The 21,065-nt window shown below is 52.0% G+C and overlaps 6 non-coding genes across 6 annotated transcripts; 3 read left to right on the top strand and 3 right to left on the bottom strand.

Annotated features, from left to right (window-relative positions):
• Positions 1-519: 519 nt before the first annotated feature.
• TRNAF-GAA (transfer RNA phenylalanine (anticodon GAA)) lies at positions 520-592 on the top strand. Its single transcript has one exon. It is a non-coding gene; the product is annotated as a tRNA-Phe (tRNA).
• Positions 593-2,633: 2,041 nt separating this feature from the next.
• Positions 2,634-2,707, bottom strand: TRNAT-AGU (transfer RNA threonine (anticodon AGU)). Its single transcript has one exon. It is a non-coding gene; the product is annotated as a tRNA-Thr (tRNA).
• Positions 2,708-7,828: 5,121 nt separating this feature from the next.
• TRNAE-CUC (transfer RNA glutamic acid (anticodon CUC)) lies at positions 7,829-7,900 on the top strand. Its single transcript has one exon. It is a non-coding gene; the product is annotated as a tRNA-Glu (tRNA).
• Positions 7,901-11,564: 3,664 nt separating this feature from the next.
• Positions 11,565-11,636, top strand: TRNAG-UCC (transfer RNA glycine (anticodon UCC)). Its single transcript has one exon. It is a non-coding gene; the product is annotated as a tRNA-Gly (tRNA).
• A 2,079-nt stretch (positions 11,637-13,715) lies between these two features.
• Positions 13,716-13,787, bottom strand: TRNAE-CUC (transfer RNA glutamic acid (anticodon CUC)). Its single transcript has one exon. It is a non-coding gene; the product is annotated as a tRNA-Glu (tRNA).
• A 3,758-nt stretch (positions 13,788-17,545) lies between these two features.
• TRNAI-AAU (transfer RNA isoleucine (anticodon AAU)) lies at positions 17,546-17,620 on the bottom strand. The gene has a single exon. It is a non-coding gene; the product is annotated as a tRNA-Ile (tRNA).
• Between the last annotated feature and the right edge of the window lie 3,445 nt (positions 17,621-21,065).

The following is a 21,065-nucleotide window of genomic DNA, read 5'->3' as shown; positions in this document are numbered from 1 at the left end:
AGATCCGTGTAAGATACCGAATGGCTATGGAATGTGTCGCAGTATTAATGTTCTTTGTAGTTGATTTCATACTAAATACATGAAGTCATGTACCTTGTTAATTATCCCTTTTTTCAGTATTTTTTCTTCTATAAAATTATAAAGCTATATTTAGCTAAGCTGTTTGTGAGTAACTGGCGGGTACCACAGTAGCACACATCCGCACAAGCGCAAACGACCTCACTAGTGGTGCACATTGTGAAACTCACTCCACCCATGGATGGAAAATCTCACAGGGAACACGGCCCCCGCCCATCTTCTCCCCCCCCGCTCTCCCCATAGGCAGCTACAGTCCCTTTCAGCCACTAGGACACCCCGGGAAGAGAGGTAGGAGTGGGGCCAAGTGCAAGTCAGTCTGAGGGGGGCAGGCAAAGCTCATCTTGCCTTGCAGAGCCACTGGCAGCAGCATCGCTCTTGTGTACTGCTGTGGAGAAAAACATGCCTGAGAGAAGAGGCAGCATCAGAATCCTCGCAGCAGTTGCCAAAGTAGCTCAGTTGGGAGAGCGTTAGACTGAAGATCTAAAGGTCCCTGGTTCAATCCCGGGCTTTGGCAGAAGCCTTTGCCAATATAGCTTAGTCTCTTTTGGCATCTCTCCATCTCTGGTAAGCAAACATCTGCAGTCAGAGTTCAAAGGCTGAACCAGGAGGCCAGGAATGACGTCATAAAACTGATGGTATTTCAGGGTTAGAAATGGGAGAGGGGATTTCATGCCACCTCAGAGATTGTTGACACAGTAGAACAGGGCTCTTGTCTTCAGCCGCTCCCAGCCTTGCTTCTCTGTTTTTAATTCCATGCCCCCAGGAAGGAACATTAACAGAGCCTGCCTTGGACTAATTCTGAGGCTTCCCCATAGTGAGGACATGCTGTTTCTATTTTCTTAGAATGGAAGTTATTAAGTCGATTTAAGCAATTTCAAAATAGTTTCCAAGTATAAACATGCTCTTCTAGTCCTGGTCTTCACAACGTCCTCTGGCAAGGAGTTCCACAGGTTGACTGTGCGTTGTGTGAAGAAATACTTCCTTTTGTTTGTTTTCAACCTGCTAATATCATGGCGCATCCTTAGTTCTTCTATTATGTTAACAAGAAAAATACCTTTGCTTATTTACAGTCTCAACAACAGCCATGATGTATAGACCTCTATCTTATCTCCCCTTGACTCCACTTTTCTAAGGTGAAAAGTCCCAACCTCTCCTCATATGGCAGCTGATCCAAACTTTCATCATTTTTCTTGTGCATTTCTGAAGTTTCCAATACCAAAGTATGGTTTTTTGGGGGGCAGGGGATAAGGCAACCATATTTCCAGTCAGTGCTCAAGTTGTGGGCACCACGTGGATTTATAGAGATGTAATATGATAGTCACTGTCTTCTTGTCAAGGCCTTTTAAAATAATTTCTAACATCCCATTTGTGGCTGCACATGGAGTGGATGTTTTCAGAGATCTCTCCAGCTGTGACTTGTTGTAGCATATTCGCTTTCATTTAGTATGTGTGTTACTAATTGTTTATACTAACTATGGCAGCTGATTCAAACTTTCATAATTTTTGTCATGCTTTTCTGGACTGTTTCCAATGCCAATGACAGCTGCCTGCATGAAGCCCTCCCCCCTCCTCCACTCAGGCTCTTATTTCCCCAGGCACCTGACATCTGCAGCCTGTGCAGAAAAGCAGCTACCTGGGAAATGTGCTGGGGTGTTGGCCAGGGCTCAGCCAGGTGAGTCTCCCAGCCAGAGCCTGCCTCTGGCACCCCAGCCCCTCCCTTCCCATGCTGAAAGAGCAAAGACTTGGCAGAATTCATGAATATAGAGGAGGCTATTTCCCCTGACTGGGAGCCCAACCCTGGCCGCAGCAGTGGAAGTGCTCAATCCTAGCCACTTGACAGACACAAACCTGCAGTGTTGGCTCAGCTACACTAGTCATCCCAGGTCACTTTCTCTCCCTTTCAGGACGTGGGTCTGTTCTCGGAGAAGGTGCGTGATGCCAGCATAGATGCTCCCCAGCACTTCTCCCCTGGCTGCACCCTCAGGTCCGGAGATGTGGACCTGCCCCTCTGCATCATGGGGGATGCTGCCTGCCCTTTGCTCCCGGGCTGATGAAGCCCTAGACAGGACACGTTGCATAAAGCCAGGAACGTATCCCAGGTGACAGCTCACATTTTCCTAGGTCCTCCTGTGACACAGAAGAGGCCTTCCCTGGCCACCCATGGAGCTGCTGGTTCAGGAAAAGGCTGATTGGGGAGGAACATTGGGAAGAAGGAAACCACAAGCCTGGAGTGGGTGCAGAGGCTGTTGTGACTGGCACTGACAAGGCAGGGCTCTGACTGCAATTGCTGGGACAGGAGAGCCAGCACCACATGCCCTTGTGATTCCCTGAGGGGGGTCAGGACCTAGAGAGCCTGAGGGTGCAACCTCTGCAGCTCCTGTGGCCATGGAGAGTGAGGGTCTGTGGGCAGCAGGTGCTTCTCACTTGTGGTTTCCTTCTTTCTAAAACTCCTCTCCAATCAGCCTTTTTCTGAACCAGCAGTTCCATGGGTGGCCAAGGAAGGCCTCTTCTGTGTCCCAGAAACACATAGGAAAATGTGAGCAAAGGGTGTCAAAAGGCACCACTGGGAGTTGAACCCAGGATCTCCTGTTTACTAGACAGGTGCTTTAGCCAACTGAGCCATGGTGCCCTCCTCAGGAAGTCTGGTGAAACTGTTCTATTCCATGGTCCCAGACAACATCTTTGACTGCCAAAGTGCAGCCAATCCCCATTTCCCTCCAGCCCTGGGGGTGTCTGGCTCCCTAGGCACAGAAGGCTACAGCTCAGTCGGCAGAGTCTCTAACATGCTCCTCTCCCCCAGCTGCTGGGGCTGTAGAGTGGCCTTTGCGGTTTGGCCCAGATGTTGGGAGGGAAAAGTACAACAAACATTAATCAGCTGGCTTATAAATCCCTTGGTCCTAGGGTTTGGGTTAGAGCCCCAAGGAGGGGGCCTGGCCTTCTTCAATTTGCTCCCTTTCTGAGGGCACAGAATTAACAAGAGAAGATTTCTTAACCCCATAGCAATCAGAGTTGGCCAAGGAGTTAGCAACAAATTTTTTGTCAACATTTAAGTAGAGGCAAGGAAACCCTCAGGGGTGTTTCTGTGTGTTTGTAGACCGAGGTTCATTCAAGTGGGTTTTTTTTTTTTTGTGGACCTGCCCCGACCGCACCCCTAGAGACTCTGGAACAAAGAAGACACATGAGAAGAACCCAACTTTCTTCCTTTTGCTGTGACATGGATGGATCTAGCTCAGGTTTCACTCAAGGGGTCCGTCTGCATGTGAAGTACCTGTGTAGGGATAACATATAAATGTATTAAAAATGATTCCCCCAAGTGGAAGTGACTCCCCATAATTTGTTCCCCACAATTTAAAGTGTTTAGATTTATTATTATTATTATTATTTGTTAAGATTGTTAAATGTTTAGATTTATAATTATTGCCCCTCTAGAATATAATTTGTTAGGAAAGTAATATTAGGTCATGTAACTTTAAAACTGTTAAAAATATAATACCATGTAGCCAGAAACAGCTCTTCTCTCTGTGTCCCAGGGCACACACAAACTTATTGTTACACAATTGACCCCCATTCTCTTCAAAGCATTGTGAAGCAATTAACCCTAATCACAAAGTGAAACATTGTAACTATAACAGTAACTTACTCAGCACTCAGAGAATGTTTTAAGAAATGCCACCCAGAAACCTGTGACTTTTTGTAACTACAACTCTTGTATATGTAAAGTTATTATTATACAAAATACTGTATGGGAAACATTAATTAGGGAATGTATGTAAGAGAGAGAGATTGCTTGGACGATGAATGAATGGTTTTGAGAGGTGCCAGCCTGAGAATGCAGCAACAAAGGGCTGAAGAAGGCGTCAGGTGCCAGGGCAACCAAAAGGTGTCAAGTGGAGAAAACCAAGTACTGGAGGCCCACCCTATGAGATCACTGATGAGCACCTGACAGCCACCCTGAACGTGATGCAGCAATTCCCATAGACTGGCATAGGAAGAAATTCCTATAAGAACTGGACTAAAAGACTATGGAGTCAGAGTCCAACGTTCTGCTGCCAGCCTACCAGGAGCTTCAGATGAGCATCTGATCAGGACTTCGCTCCCCACTACCCTCACTTGTGTACAGAGTACCTGGCCAGTATTCTGTCACAAGCAACTTCCAGGCTGGTAACTATAACAACTACACAGAACCTGGATGAATGATTGAATGAATGTTTATATATATATATATATAAGGGGTAAGTAGTGATAGGAATAAGTAGTTAAACAACGTTGTTTGCTTCTATCTTTTCTTTATTCTTTATTATTATCTTTACAATAAATGTGGCTTTTTGCCTTATCCCCCTCATAAGATCCTGCTTGCTTTTATTGGTACAACACCTGTGACAGCACCTGTGCGCTTCTGCCCCTCATCAGCAATGCTATATACTTGGGGGAGCACGTGCCCCGAGACTTATAGAAGGGACAACCTGGACTAGCCACCCTTAGTCAGGCTCCCTTCGATAGCTCAGCTGGCAGAGCGGAGGACTGTAGTGTGTGCTTGGCAAGTGATCCTTAGGTTGCTGGTTCCACTCCAGCTTGAAGGAGTGATTGTTTTCCCTCCGGCCTGGCCTTAGCAGAAGGCAATCAAGGTGGTTGCCTTGGGTCCATGTCTTCAGAGCTCTCCACTGCAATTAAGAGAAAGATTGTGGGTACAAGCTGCCAATCACATTTCTTGGGCTGCGCAGGTTCTCTACACACAAAAGTTCTTTTGGAACAATGGCCGTTATTCCACAATAACAATGCAAGAGTCTACACAGCAATTCCGTTATTTTGAAATAATTCTGAAGTAACAGATGGCTTATTTCGACTTCTGCAAACCTCATTCTACAAAGAATAATGCCTGTTCCAATTAGCTATTTTAAAAAAAGGCCTGTGTAGCTGCGCCACTGCTGCTAGTTTGAACTATCCCCTCCCCGGGGCCATTCTAAGTTATTCTTCCTGGGGCTCTAAATCGAGGTAGCTCGTCTACACTGGGGAGCCTGCCTCGGACTATTCTGAGGTTTCCCTGCAGTGTAGACGTGCTAGTTTGAAATAAGATATTTTGTAATAACTATTCAAGACCAGCTTATTCCAAAATAAATGTGCCGTGTAGTCGAAGCCAGAAGGAGGGAAGCCAGAAGTGCAGAGGCCAGCCTGAAAACTCAGTATTCCATATGGCTACACACAGAGATTTGTAGCTCAAAGCTGGAGCTGCTGTGGAAGGAGGTGAAGCTACAGAAGATGACGGGGGACAATCAGCGGGCGGAGGGTTATTTTTTCTCCTCCCTGTGCTGATGTGGTGAGAACTGAAGAGAAGAAAATCCTCTTCCCTTCTCCTCAGAAGATAGAAAATGCAGCTTGTTCCTCTCTCTCTGGTTCTACTAAAGCTGGATCCCAGGGCTAGACATTTTCTTTCTAGAACCCTGGTGAAAGCTGAAAGTGAATTGCTTGTAGACTTAGAATGTGAGTTAAAGAAGGGCATCACCTAGCATGGGGCTTGAACCCATGACCTTAAGATAAAAAGTCTTATGTTCTCCCAACTGAGCTAGCCAGGTTCCATGTTGCAGTATACCCCCATCACAGGGCCATCTCTCCAGTGACAGGTAAAGAGGCCTGTTTCAGGATTTCTTTTAGCGCAGCAGCAAGGGGCGATGGAGGAAAATCAACCCCCTCTCCAAGCTTTGTTCTCACGGCACCAAGTGCGCTGCAGAAAAAGCCCTTGTGTGTTAAAGGGCATCAGGGAGCCCAGAGCAGAGGGATCCCCTCAACACACAAACACAGTCCCAGCCCCAAGACTCCCCCCATCCCGAATCCTGTGCCCAGACTTCTCTACCTTCCACATCCTCACCCCTGTCTTGCACAAGAGAGCGTCCACACTGCCATGAGAGCTCTTGCACAAAAGCACAGCGTGCATGTGGAAGTGTGGACGTTTTCTTGCGCATGACTTGTTCCACAAGAACCCTTGCGCAAGATGTTCTTGCGCAAGAAGCCGCAAGTGTAGACATAGCCTTAGAGATATATCTAAAAGGAGATGTTAATACAAAGTTATATGAGAGTGATAATATTACAGGGAATTATACACAGTTGTCTGTATATGCAAATATATATGCAAATATCTTCTTTCACACTGATGGGCATGAATACAAAGATTAAGGCAAGACTACACAACACACAGGCCCTATGTAAATCAGTTCTGCTGATGTTAATAAAATGCAATATTTTCCCCATTTCTAACCATATGACAGCAGTTTTAATGAGCAAGGGCAATTCAGGAATTTAACTACTAAAACACTGAGAAATTGCAGAAGAGGGTCTTGCGCAAGAAGGAGCTGTCTACGCTGTCCCTTCTTGCGCAAGAAAAACGCTTTTGTGCAATGCCGTTACACCTATTACCTTTCAGGAAGAACGGCATTGCACAAGAGGGTTTTTCTTATGCCAGAAGGGGCCGTGTAGATGCTCCTTCTGGCACAAGAGCCTCTTCTGAAACAAATGGTGGCTCATTAGGTATGTAAATGATGCTCAGCGATATTCCATGCTTAGCCTCATTTGCATATTACTCACGCAAAAAGCTGCGAGAGTAGACATAGACCTAGGCAGGTTAGGCTGAGATGGGAGGAGGCGCCGCTGGGGTTGAGGCTCCTCAGTGGTGCCTTGGCAGGGACCAGGGCATTGCAACCACATTGGGCAAGGTCAATGGCAGCACCTCCGGCCTCTGGGACATCTGTGGCCTTTGCTGCAAGGGGACACAAAACCAGGTAAGGTTCCCCCCTGATGCCCAGATCCCCCAAGACCCGGCAGCCCCAGCTTGCTCCAACACCTTCCGTTCTCCCCACCCGCTCTCCTGGCCACACATGGAACTTCTTGGTGTGTGTCAAGCCAGGCCCTGCAAGGAGCCACCAGGGCAGGAACCAGCCCTTGGAGCTTGGCTTGCACCGGAACCGGCAGTTTCCCACCATGTCTCCCTTGAGAAGAGGCGACTTGTTCCCCTTCCTCTCACCTCACGTCTCCCTTGTCTCCATTCCGTAGCGCTGCCCGAGAGGGAGCTTTCCCAATCTCCACTGGTATTTCCTGGGGCTTTGTGTTGGGGGATTGGGCTTGGCCATCTTCTCTGCTGGAAATGCCTCTTCTTTGGAAAGCAGCTCCCAGGAGTTCATGGAACTTCTTCTTCTCAGCTTGGAAAAGGGACAAGCAAGGGGCAAGGGGACAGGGGTTTATGTGATGATGACAGGGGTGCCGAAAGCAAATAAATTATTTTTTCGCCTACTTAAGAACCAGGGTGACAGAATGAAACTGGTAAGTAACCGAGTTAAAAAAGAAGCATTTTTGCACCCAGTGGAACTCCTTGCCAGAGGATGTTGCGAAGGTGAAATCTACAAGAAGGTCCAAAACAGAACTGGACGATTTAATGCAGGAAAGGTCAATCAATGGCATTTAACCAGGATGGACAGGGCAAGTGTCCCTAGCTGGTGTATACCTGAAGCTGGGAATGGAGGGATCACTTAATAACTGTCTGTCCTGAGGATTCCCTCCGGACAATGAAATTGGCTGCTGTTGTGAGACAGGATCCTGGGCTAGTTGGACAACTGGCCTGGCCCAGTCTGGCTGCTTTGATGTTCTATTTGGCTGTTCTTGTCCCCTCTGGGCAAGAGAGAATGGACCCCCCCTCATCCTGAAGTGGACAGAAAATGGCCTGCGAAAGGCTAGTGTAAGTGAGCAAAGAGACTTGTTTTATGTGTCCCTTATGGTCTAGTGGTTAGGATCCAGCACTCTCACTGCTGTGGCCTGGGTTCGATTCCCAGCCAGGGAAACCAGCTGCAACTTTCCCAAAACATGTCCCTAGTCAATCTTCTTGCCACATGTTACAGCAGCTGAGACCTAGCATGTGGCTAACCCTAACCCCTCCCCCTTGGCTGGACACTGCCTGGATTCAGGCCTCCCCAGTGCCAGCCTAAGGGCTCTGGAGGGACAGGGCAGCTCCAGGGGCAGAGTCCTTTCTTCTGCAGTAGTTCAAACCCAGCCCCTTGGTTCCAACTAACTAACATTACTCCTCATTTTTTGCCCTCTGTGCCTCCCTCCCAACCTCAACATACCCCAACACATCCCCTTCCCTCTCCCCCCTCCCCCTGCTGGTAACACAAACAGGACTTTTCCCTGTTGAAAGAACAAACTCTCTGGTTTTTATGTGGGGAATGTAGAACTGGGGAGGAGCTTGGGAAAGACCCTGGGAGGGGGGTGGAGGCTGGGAGGAAGGGCTAAGGCTGGCACCTTCCTCTGATGGTTCCACTGCCTCATGTCAGGGGCCTCAGCAGCACTGGGGGGTGGCTCCAGGGGGAGAAGCTGGTTCAGGGGAACATGAGCTGCTGGGCCATTGAAGCAGGCCCCCAGCAGCAGCCTCTGTGCAGGGCTCACACGCTCCAGGCCTCTCGGTCATATTGAGTCTCCCTGTGTGGCTTGGGCTCCAGAGCCTGCCCCCCAGCTGCTGCCTTGAGGTAGCCACTGCAGCAGCAGGAATTTGGGCATCACGTCCCCTGCTTTTGGGGACAGGAAGCCAGGCCCAGGACCTTTTAGCCACTGGAGCTGTACAGGCTGGAGCCTCCCCCTACCAGCTCTTTGCCCTGCTTCCTGCAAAGCTCTCAGTCTTTTGCTTGTGTCTGTTTCCCTGTCCGTAGCAGGTAACTAAAGAAAGGGAAGTTACTGAACTGAACATCCCTTTGGCCAGCATGCGGCTTGAACCCATGACCTTGGCGCTATTAGCACCATGCTCTAACCAGCTGAGCTAGATGGCCTATGAAAGTGCAGCTCACCAGTGGCCCTTTCAAGAGAGGCGCCTCAGGCAGCTGCAGGGATGTCTCTGAAGCTGCCAATGGCTCTTCTCTGACAGGGCCACTAGCAACTCACTGTAACGTGGGCTGGCTAGTCCAGCTGGTTTGAGGGTTGGTCAAGGTGGCTGGCGGCCGGCAGACCCAGGGCAAAGAGAAGCCGGAATCTCTTGCTGCCAGCACCTTGCCTCCCAGCTTCTTCCCTGCCAGCAGCAGCAAAGTCCTGAGCGCTGCCCTTGACACCATGGGACCAACCTCCCCTCACTCAACTGGACCAATCTGGTGCCCAGTTCATGCCCACTGGGACCCACTTTATTGGGTTCCTTCCACCCAGAGCCCCCTTCTTCTCCTGGGCTGCGAGGAGCATCACTGGGATACTCTCTCATATCCCAGCACAGGGCCATCTCTCTGTGACAGGAGACGGGGCTGGTTTCAAGATTTCTTTTAGCCCAGCAGCAAGCAAGGGGAGATGGAGGAATATCAACCCCGTTTGCAAGCTTTGTGTGACAGGAGGGGTGAGAGCTGGGGAACCTGCCCCCCCAGAAGGGCATTTGGGTGCACCCAGGGGCAGCAAGAATTCAGGCCCTCAGGCGAGTACATTGGGGACAATGTGTGAGCCCTTCCATGAGCATTTTCTGCTCCCACTGGGGAAGGCAGCTGGGCAGGACCAGCCTGCAGCCCACGTCCCTTTCAGCCCCAGGTGCAGGAGGTAACAGAGAGGGGAGGAAAGTCCATGGCCAGAGCCTCCTCCCAGCAGTCTGGCCCTGCGCAGAGTCTGTGCATGATGGAGCCTCTCCCAGCAGGGCGATGGCCTGTTCTCTGCAAAGTGCTCAGCTGGTTCATTTTTCTGCAGGCCCATTGTATGTGTCCCTGGTGGCTTCATTTACAGTTTTCAATCTTTACATTTGCATCCCTTTTTGGAAAGAGGGTGCAAGTGTAAACATACCCTACCTAGCTAGAGTTGGCCTCTGTCTGTTGAGCCTGCCTGTGTCCCTACTGCAAGAACCAAAAGGGAGCAAAGAGCAGAAGTCCTAGAAGCTCGTGGGGTACCCTCTGAATTTGATTTAGTGAGTCTTAGTTGGACTTGCTAAATCAAACTCCAGAAGATTTAAAGATAGTTGGCATTCCTCCCCCACTGGGTGTGATTCTTGTTCTTCTGCACAGCCCAGCCCAGGTAGACCAAGGACCTTCAGATCACACCCTTGCTGAACTGATGGGAATAGAAACAGAAACCAGACACACAGCAGATTTGAACTTGTTTCAGTTGAGATGGGTTTGCCTGGTTTATGTGCATTGACATAGGAACACATTAGGGGTTTGTAGTAATTTTAGGAATCTCTGCACACCAGAAATCCAGACTGTGATACAACTGGAGATACAGGAGTTTCAGTGAAGTTAATCAACCATTCAGGGGGCACTTGGAACTGAACCAGAGCCCGCTTTGCTTGTAGTCAAACACTCTACCACTGAGCTACACCCCCATTGCACTTGCTTGCTTGCATCCAGTGTTAGGAAATTAGACGCTGGCAGTACATTCTGCAGGAGCAGGTGGTGCCTTGCACACATGGTGGGGGGGAATGGCCCTCTATGGGGTCAGACATGTGTGGTGTCCCCCAACCTACGATCAGCATGACGCATCACAATAACACATCATCCCCTGTGCTCCCGCCTGCCCTGTGTGTGTTGCAGCCTCACAGCACTCACCTGATGTTCCCTCCCCGGTGCCCGAAGACATTTGGGAGGCCTCCTGTATCTGGGGGACCGGTTCCAGGGGGAGGGTCACAACATTCCTGGAATCCTCCTCCTTATCCTGGAGCTGCTGGTCAGCAGGTTTGTCGTCCTGAAGCTGCGGCCGCTGCTGCCCAGGTGTCTTCATCCCAGACTCCACAACTGTCCCTGAAGACAGGGTTCCCCAACCCTCAGGACTTGGTCCAGTTCCTCACAGTATGCACGGTGCTATGGTGCTTCCCCAGAGTGGGAGCTGTGCTCACGGGTCCTCACGTAGCCCTCCTGCAATTCCTTGACCATGGCTCTGACTTGGTCTGGGGAGGGGGGAGGTGGCCTTTCTTTGCAAGGCCATCAGCCATTTGGCCATAAATATCTGCATTCCTCCGCCTGGATTTCCAGGCCTGCAGAGACTCCTCCTTGAACCAAAGACTCCTCCTCTGGCCTGGACCATGACAGTGCCCAGCACTTGCTGCCACTTGCTTGGTCCTGTGATGTGTCCATGGAAGGGCCAGAGGGATCTCTGGGGGCTTGTGCCTGTGACATGGCTCTCCAAGAGGCAGGAAGCGCTCGATCTTTATGACAAAAAACATGAGGACAGCTCTTGGTCTGTACCTCTAGGCCATGCAGAGTGTCCGGCAGCCACTTCCCTGCCTCTCCCTTTGCTGCTCTTGAACTTAGCCCAAGAGCCGAGAAGCTGTACTCGCCCACCCAGAAACCTCTGCTACTCCTATGCCAGCCAATCCCTCACACCACAGAGAGCCACAAGGCTGTTACTGCCCAACATCACCCCCCTCCCCCAATTTTAGCCAATCGGGCAAGAGGTTATGCTTTACCCCAGACCACAGGGGCACCCTCTTCCCTCACGTGCGCTTCATGGCAGAGGTGGACTTCCCTCACTAATTTTTACAAACAGGTTTAAAACAGGCATTGGTGGTATAGTGGTGAGCATAGCTGTCTTCCAAGCAGTTGACCTGGGTTCGATTCCCAGCCAATGCAATGTGGGGAGGTAGCTGCACGATTCTTTGCAGAGCTTCTACTTTAACCCTGAAACAACAGGCACAAGTGGGTCCTGCTGCCTCTTGCCACTTTTATTCCTCTCTGAGAGGCAGGAAGTGCTCAATCTTAGCCAAACGGCCAAGAAGCAACGCCTTTTAGGTAATTCTGTTACAGTAAGTTATGACTGGATAGTGAAATTATACTAAAATAATTGGTTAAGGTAGAACTAAGCGGTACTTGAATTTCTCTTTATACACTGGAGTCCAAGAAGGAGACCAACAAGAAGAAGAAAAGGGGAGAACTGAAGAGGAAGGAAAAGGGAAAGGAAGACCAAGAAGGAGGAGAGAAGACCTTGAAGCAGAACTCACCTCCAAGGCAACCTAAGACCAAAATAGCCAGGACTCCTCTGCACAGCTGTTGCAATGGTTTGCTGTGTGAATTCTATGGCAGGTGACGTTAGGCCTGTGCACTGGGATTATTTACCAGTTTCCCTGTATCCACTTCGCCCAGAGCTGTGATGGCTGAGTGGTTAAGGCTTTAAACTAAAAATCCAATACGGTTTCCCTGCGCAGATTCAAATCCTGCTCACAGCGAGGTCTGTATTTTGCCCTCTTCCTCGGGCAGCAAGAGCCTCTATGAGTTACCAGCAGTAGGGCTGTTACTGTTGGCATCAGGACTGGATTAAGGGGTGAGCTAGAGGGGCAGCTGCCATCAGGCACTGCGTGCCTGATTTCTGGCAGGCTGCAGCAGCTCCCAGCAGCTGCCCCAGGGCTGGGGCTGCATTAACCTCCACAGCACCTGTCAGCAGCGCCTTTCCCCAAGCAAGAAACAAAGAGAAAGGACAGAAATTCTCTGTCCCAAAGGCTCACCCCGCACATTGGCTGGGCAGACACAACCCTCCTCTCTACCCCAGCAGACACGTCTGCAGCCCCTGGCAGGGAGGCGACTGGGCAGGTCACTGGCAGAGCTGAGCCCGGGCTGGCAGCAGTGCAGGCTGGTCGGCCACAGCCCTGGGAGAGCAGCTGGGGGGCTCGGCTGGAGGGGCGACGGGCCCGTGTGCTCTGCTGCTCACTGACAAGCTGGCTGCCCAAGTGCCCACACAGACGCTTCTTCAATCCCCACCCCTCTCGGCCGCCCACCCCCAGCCTCTTCCAGCACAGCCTGCCCTCCCCCCCCCACAGGGCTTCCACAGGGGCCTCTGTCCCAGGGGGAATGGGGAGCCCCTGCCCCCGGCACCCACCCACCCTGCTGCTGCTCCCCCCAGAGCAGAGGATTCACCCGACACAAGTAAGTGCCTCTGTCCCCCCTGACCCTGGCTGCTGGGTCCCCTCCTGTTTAGCTGCCTGGCCCCAGGTAAGGTCACATGAGACTGCTCATATCACCCCCTCAGCACGGAGCCCTGGGCAGCCGCCCTGCTCGCTCAGGTCTCAGGCTCGCAGGGCCTGCAGAGATACTGGGTTTGAATGACAAGGTGTTGGGGAAGCTATTAAAAGGCTTCTTCCTTGGCAGGGTCATGGTGCTTATGGATTGGCTGTTTTTTGGATGACTGGTGCTTGCACATGCAGCTGGGCTTTAGCAAATCAGAACGATGCAAGTCGTGAGTAACCTAGCGCCTCTGGAAATGGGAGTGGAGTAAAAAGTACAATATTGTCTAAAAATAATAAAATAACTTGAATAAATATCAGTGAGACAAAAATAAATTACTTGAGTAAAGTACAAAACCCCCCAAAAAGGTCTTGAGTAGTGTGATCAAGTATTTCTACTTAGTTATTTTCCACCTCTGCCCAGCAGGTAGGGGTTCCTGGCCCCTTGCTGGTCTGCAGACTGGCAGTTTGTTACTACTGACTTAATGGGCTAGTGCTGTGTGCACAACAGAGCTTCCTATAGCGCTGCCCATGCAGCAGAGAGGAGGGCAGTTGGAGTCACCCAGCTCTGCCCCTTCTGAAGAGAGCAGGTGTTGTCTTAGCAGTGAGGGAGAGGTGGGAAGGATCCTGAAGTAACTTCTTGGGTCACAGCTGCTGTCACATGTGCTAGTGAGAAAACTGGCTAGGCAGTTGTCATGTGAAGATTGAGGCTACATTCCCTGACTGGGAATGGAACCCAGGCCACAGCAGTGAGAGTGCTGGATCCTAACCACTAGACCACCAGGGACACATGAAACATGACTCTTTGCTCACCTACACTAGCCTTTCCCAGGCCATTTTCTGTCCACTTCAGGCCGGGGGGACCATTGTCCCTTGTCCAGAAGGACAAGAACAGCCAAACAGAACATCAAAGCAGCCAGACTGGACCAGGCCAGTTGTCCAACTAGCCCAGGATCCTGTCTCACCACAGCAGCCAATTTCAATCCTCAGGACAGACAGTTATTAAGTGATTCTTCCCATCTCCCATTCCCAGCTTCTGGAATACACCAGCTAGGGACACCTGCCCTGTCCATCCTGGTTAAATGCCATTGATTGACTTTCCCTGAATTAAATTATCCAGTTTTGGTTTGGGCCTTCTTGCAGATTTCACTTTTGCAACATCCTCTGGCAAGGAGTTCCACTGGGTGCAAAAATGCTTCCTTTTGGTTTATTTTTAACTTGGTTTCTTATCAGTTTCATTCTGTCATCCTGGTTCTTTAGTAGGCAAAAAAATAATTTCTGCACCCCTGTCATCATCACATAAACCCCTGTCCTGTCGCCCCTTGCCTGTCCCTTTCCCAAGCTGAGAAGAAGAAGTTCCATGAACTCCTGGGAGCTGCTTTCCAAAGAAGAGGCATTTCCTGTGGAGAAGATGGCCAAGCCCAATCCCCTACACAGAGCCCCAGGAAATACCAGTGGAGATTGGGAAAGCTCCCTCTCGGGCACAAAGGCAGCACTTTACCAATGGAGCTAATTCTGCCCCACCTGCCCCCTGCCTCCAGTGTTCCTGCCACTGCCTGGCCCAGGAGGGCTGGTGTCCAGCAGCTCTCTGCCTCAGTGTGGCTGGCTTTTGGGGAGAGCAACTAGGAAGTAGGGGGGGCTAGTGCAGCCACTTAGGCCCTGGCTGGCTCTGCCAGTAAAAAGATGATGATGATCTCCCTGAACACTGGAAAACATGGGCATTGATCCCACTGCCTCTCGCATGCAAAGCGAGCGCTCTACCACTTGAGCTAATTCCCCTGCTGTGTTAAGTTTGGTCTTCTTGGAGGCTCTTCCCTTCTCCACGGGGATGTCTGTCTTCTAGGTCAGCTAGTCCTGGGAAAGGAGAAGGCTCCGAAAAGGCCACAAGGGCAACTCTCAGCAAGGAGACTCCCTGCAGCAAAGCCATGGGAGAAGGGGGGGGGGGGGGGGACGGCAGAGTGTGGTCTCTTTGATGACCCCTGCCCTGCAGCCTGTCCCACCTGGACATTGTCATGGACTCTCTGTGAGGTCAGCACCTCCCAACCTCCTTTAGCCAATAAGCTGAGGGGCTGCAAAAGGCCCTTGTGATGTCACTGCCACACCCACCCCTGCCCTCCAGGGCTAATGTCCTGCCCCAAGCAGCCCCTTTGCCTGGCTGAGCTGCTCCCAGGGGTGAAAGTGGCACATTTCTTACAGGACCTGTTCTATTGGGCACCACCCCTCAGGTGGGGGAAGGCTCAAGGCAAGAAGTTGGGGGAGGGGTTGTGATAGGACAGTACCTGTGAGAAATTAAAATGTGGAGTGTGGGAGGCTCAGGGCAGGGATTTGGGGAGTGTGTGACAGTGGAGGTGCTCAGGGCAGGGGTGAGGATGTGGAAGGGTAGAGAAGTCAGGGCACACGCAGCCTTTGTTACTCACCTGGCTCTGCTGAAGCTGACACTTTGTTCCTCGTTTCCCTTCTGCTGCTTCATCTCTTAGGGTGCCTCCACCTGCCCTGTGCTGAGAGCCAGGCCCAAGCAGGAAAGAGGCGGGTGGGCCCTCTTGGCATCAGGGTCTCACCCCCCATCTTCTTCCCACCATCGGCAGCCACAGCCCCTTTCAGCCACTGGGTCAGCCCAGGAAGGGAGGCAGGAAATGGCCAAGTAGCGAGTCAGGCTGTGAGGGGCAGGCAAAGGTCATCTTGCCCTGCAGGGCCACCAGCAACAGCATCTCTTGTGCGCTGCTGGGGAGTAAAGCATCCCTGAGGGAGAACCAGTGCCATCAATGTACTCACTGCAGCTGCTGAAGTAGTTTAGGGAGGAGTGCATTAGTGAGAAGAGTTAAGAGTCCCTGGCTCAATCCCCGTCCTTGGTGGAAATCTTTGCTCCTGTGGCTGAGCCCTTGTGTGGGTCTATCTATACTAGTAGTGCCTGTGGGTGCCATGGCACCTGCTGGGCCATTTATGTGTGTCTGCCGAGTGACTGAGGCTGGCCCTGCCCCCAGGTGCATAGAGCAAGTGCTGAGCTGGCCCTGGGCACATGGTGTATGGGTGTGGTGCTGGCCCTGGGTGCATGGCACAGGGGTGGTGCCAGCCCTGGGGGTGTGGTGCATGGGTGGCACTGGTACTGGGCACACGGGCTGTGTCTACACTGGCCACTTATTCCGGAAAATCAGCCGCTTTTCCGGAATAACTTGCCAGCTGTCTACACTGGTCCCTTGAATTTCCAGAAAAGCACTGACGATCTAATGTAAAATCATCAGTGCTTTTCCGGAAAAACTATGCTGCTCCCGTTCAGGCAATAGTCCTTTTCCGGAAAACTGTTCTGGAAAAGGGCCAGTGTAGACAGCCCAGATTTCTTTTCTGCAAAAAAGCCCCGATCGCGAAAATGACGATCGGGGCTTTTTTGCGGAACAGCGCGTCTACATTGGTACGGACGCTTTTCCACAAAAAGCGCTTTTCCAGAAAAGCATCCTGCCAATGTAGATGCGCTTTTTCCGAAAATACTTTTAACGGAAAACTTTTCCGTTAAAAGCATTTCCGGAAAATCATGCCAGTGTAGATGTAGCCATGATGTAGGGGTGGCTCTGCTCCTGGGTGTGGGCATGGCCCTGCCTTGGGTGCATGTGTGGTCCTGCCGCTGGGCAGCTCCAAAAGGTTGGGGACCACTGGTCTATGCTGTGTTGTTATTTCTAGCTAAGAATGCAAAGTAGAGAAAGTAGACACACCAGAGTTGCAAATGAAGCAGGAATTTAAATAGCATGTGCTTCATTTGCATACTCTCACCCATGTGCTGTTTTGAAAGTGAAAGGGCGTCTGGGGCTGCTAGTTCAAGCCCCTTGGTTTGAACTAACGTGATTCTTCATTTTTTGCCTTCTGTGCCTCCCCCCCAACATACCCCAATCCCTCCCCAACCTGTCCCCAACACACCCCTTCCCCACTTTCCTCTCCCCCTTCCCCTACTGGTAACACAAACAGGACTTTTCTCTGTTGAAAGAACAAAATCTCTGGGGAATGTGGGGAATGTAGAACTGGGGAGGAGCTGGGGAAAGAACCTGGGAGCAGGGTGGAGGCTGGGGGGGAAGGGGAGGTGGGGCTCAGGGCTAAGGCTAGGACTGACACCTTCCTCTAGTGATCCCACTGCCTTATGTCAGGGGCCTCAGCAGCGCTGGGGGGTGGCTCCAGGGGGAGAAGCTGGTTCAGGGGAACTTGAGCTGCTGGGCCACTGAAGCAGGCCCCCAGCAGCAGCCTCTGTGCAGGGCTCACACGCTCCAGGCCTCCCGGTCATATTGAGTCTCCCCGTGTGGCTTGGGCTCCAGAGCCTGCCCCCCAGCTGGTGCCTTGAGGTAGCCACTGCAGCAGCAGGAATTTGGGCATCAGGTCCCCTGCTTTTCAGGAAAGGAAGACAGGTGACAAGGCCCTTTTAGCCACTGGATCTGTGCAGGCTGGAGCCTCCCCCTACCAGATCTCTGCCCTGCTTCCTGCAAAGCTCCCATTTTTGCTTGTTTCTGCTTCCCTGTCCATAGCAGGCAGCTAAAGGAAGGGAAGTCACCAAACCAAACACCCCAGTGGCCAGCATGGGGCTTGAACCCATGACCTTGGCGTTATTAGCACCACACTCTAAACCAACTGAGCTAGCTGGCCTCAGATAGATTCAAGGATGTTTCTGCAGCTGCCAATGGCTCTTCTCTGACAGGGCCACTAGTGACTCACTGTGATGTGGGCTGGCTAGTCCAGATGCTTTGAGGTTTGGTCAAGGTGGCTGGCGGCCGACATGGCGCACTGAGACCCAGGGCAAAGAGGCAGCCGGAATCTCTTGCTGCCAGCACCTTGCCTCCCAGCTTCTTCCCTGTCAGCCGCAGCCCCTTTCGGCCACTGGGTCAGCCTGGGAAGGGAGGCAGGAATGGGGCCTCAGCTTGCAGGATTCAGAGTCCTGAGCGCTGCCCTTGACGCAATGGGACCTGAACCAACCACCCCTCACTCAACTGGGCCAAACTGGTGCCCCAGTTCATGCCCACGGGGACCTGCTTTACTTGTTTTCCTTCCGACTTCTTCTCCTGGGCTGCAAGGAGCCTCCCTGAGATGCCCTGAGACAAGCAAAGGACTCTGCCTCCCCACAGTCGGCCCCACCCCATAGGCTTTGGCAGAACAGAGGGGCTCTGCTCACCCCCCTAAATCCCACAGAGGTGCTGAGCTCATGCCCTGCCCCCCTCAGCTTGGCTTCCTTCCTCTGCCCCATTCCTTCCTTGGGCCAGTCACACAAGGGAGGCAGCAGGAGGAGCCAGCCCCATATGCCAGCCTCCCAGGGCAGGGGAGGCCAAGCCACAAGCTCCCAACCTGACCCATCTGGCTTCCCCAGGCTGGCAACAAGGGGCATTCTCAGCTGATGTCACTCCCCTCTGTCACATGTCACATGGGATTTGGGATCCTCCCAGACACAGGCCTGGCAGCAAGAGCTTCACTTACCTGGCCACCACGGGGAGCTGCAATAAGAGAAGACTCTGTGTTTCTACCTCACTTTAAACTAGAGACCTTTTGCATGTTACACAACCATGATAACCACTACACCACAGAAACACACATGGGGGGGGGGCGTGGAACTTGTCTGACTGTTCTGTTCCTGGCTCTTTCGAACACCCTGCTCTGCAGGGGAGGGGAATGCACCTTGTGAACACTCCACCTCTTGTTCTCAGGGAAGCGACTAACCCGAGCTGCCAGCTCCTCATTTCGTCACCAGCCCCTTGAGATTTGTAGCTCAAAGCTGGAGCTGCTGTGGAAGGAGGTGAAGCTACAGAAGCTGACGGGGACAATCAGCGGGCGGAGGGTTATTTTTTCTCCTCCCTGGGCTGATGTGGCTAGAACTGAGGAGAAGAAAATCCTCTTCCCTTCTCCTCAGAAGATGGAAATTGCAGTTGGTTCTCTCTTTGGTTCTACTAAAGCTGGACCCCAGGACTAGACTTTTTCTTTCTAAAACCCTGGTGAAAGCTGAGAGTGAATTGCTTGCAAACTGAGAATGTGAGTTAAAGAAGGGCATCACCCAGCATGGGGCTTGAACCCATGACCCTGAGATTAAGAGTCTCATGCTCTACCAAACAAGCTAGCCAGGCTAGGTGCCAAAAAGCCTTTTCACACCCCATTACAGGGTATCAGGAGCCAAGTGTTCGCCACTGCCTGACAAGTCTTTTTTTTGCCCTCAGTTACCAAGAGACTTGGTGCCAGCCTGGGGAAGAGAGATGAGTGAGGCCAGGAACCTATTGGAGAACCTTGTGGAATATTTGTCCAAGTTGAAGTCCATCAGAAAATGGATTTATAGGTGTTTCTGTGGCGTAGTGGTTCTCACATTTGCCTAACACACAAAGGCTAGGTTTACACTGGAGGGCTCTTGCTCAAGAATGGCTGTTCTTGTACAAGAATCCTCAGAGCGTCCATACCGCCCACCTACTCTTGCGCAAGGAGATTAACAGTACGGCGTCAGAAGACAGGGCTTCTTGTGCAACAGCTACGCTCTTTTCTGACAAGTGTAAGCCCTTCTAGTTCCTGTGCTTTGACTTCCTTTTCCACAGGCTCCCCAGAGAGAATTTTGTGCCTCCTGATGGGTGTCTGACACACCTGGAGCTCAGTCTCTGGTTCGGAGGGGCCCTGGAACTTACATCTGGCTGGAGCTTGCTGCTTCCCCTGATGTTCTCGTGTGGTTCCAGCAGCTGCAAGACTCCAACTCTTGCCCCCATGGCGCTAACAGGTGCCCACCTCTAAGTGCTCATCTAAATTGGTTTTTATGGTCCCTTTCAGTGCATTTTTCTCCTCAGCAGCACGCAAGAGAGAAGCTGTTGCCAGCAGCCCTGCAAAGCAAGACGAGCTTTTCCTGCCTTCCTCAGACTGACTCGCTACTTGGCCCCATTCCTGCCTCCCTTCCCGTCCTGACCCAGTGGCCGAAAGGGGCTGCAGCTGCTGCTGACAGGGAAGAAGCTGGGAGGCAAGGTGCTGGCAGCAAGAGATTCCAGCTGCCTCTTTGCCCTGGGTCTCAGTGCGCCATGCCGGCCGCCAGCCACCTTGACCAAACCTCAAAGCATCTGGACTAGCCAGCCCACATCACAGTGAGTCACTAGTGGCCCTGCCAGGGAAGAGCCCTTAGCAGCTGCAGAGACGTCCCTGCAGCTGCCTGAGATGCCCCCCTGAAAGGGCCACTTACGAGGTAGGTTTCTGTAGGCTGGTGAGCGCAGTTGGTTAGAGCATGGTGCTAATAACACCAAGGTTGTGGTTTCAAGCCCCATACTAGCCACAGGGCTGTTTGGTTTGGTGACTTGCCCTTGTTTAGCTGCCTGCTATGGACAGGGAAGCAGAAACAAGAGAAGGCTGAGAGCTTTGCAGGTAGGCCAGGGAACTGGTGGGGGGATGCTCCAGCCTGCACCGACCCAGTGGCTAAAAGGGCCTTGGCCTGGCCTGCTTTCTCCAATAGCAGGGAAACTCTTCTCTTCCCTCCATTGTTCCCAATGGGGTGACTTGATGTCCAAATTCCTGCTGCCACAGTGGCTATCCCAAGGCACCCTGCAGGGAGGAGGCACCCAAGCCACAAAGGTTAAATATTTCCAGGTGGCCTGGATCATGTGCTCGGCACATAGTGCTGCTGCCAACTGCTTGGTTGTCTGCTTCAGTGGCCTGGCAGCTGGCCCTCCCCAACCCAAACTCACTCCTGCTCCAGTTCCCTCTGAGCCTGCAGCTGCCCCTGCTCCTCTGGCTTCTTCCCCTGGAGCCATTCCATGGCTGCTGAGGCCCCCACCTATGAAGCAGTGGGGCCACCAGAGGCAGGCACCAGTTCCAGTCCCACCTTTGAGCCCCACCTCTCCCTTCCTCACCTCTCCACCAGCCTCCCACTCCCTCCCAGGTTCTTTACCCAGCCCCTCCCCACGTCTACATTCCCCACATGAAAACCACAGTTCGTTCTTTCAGCAGGGAACAGTCAAGTTTGTTTTACCGGCAGGGGCAGGGGGAGAGGAAAGTGGGAAGGGAGAGCAGGGGAAAGGTTGGGGGGGAGGCACAGAGGGGAATGTAGAGGCCCCTTGTGGGGATGCCCAGGGGAGAGTCTCACAGG

Source organism: Pelodiscus sinensis, chromosome 19, assembly GCF_052426305.1.
Source record: "Pelodiscus sinensis isolate ZL-2025 chromosome 19, ASM5242630v1, whole genome shotgun sequence".
In the NCBI taxonomy this organism is placed as follows: domain Eukaryota; kingdom Metazoa; phylum Chordata; order Testudines; family Trionychidae; genus Pelodiscus; species Pelodiscus sinensis.
The sequence above is the reverse complement of the archived record's forward strand: the minus strand, read 5'-3'. Positions and strand labels throughout refer to the sequence as shown.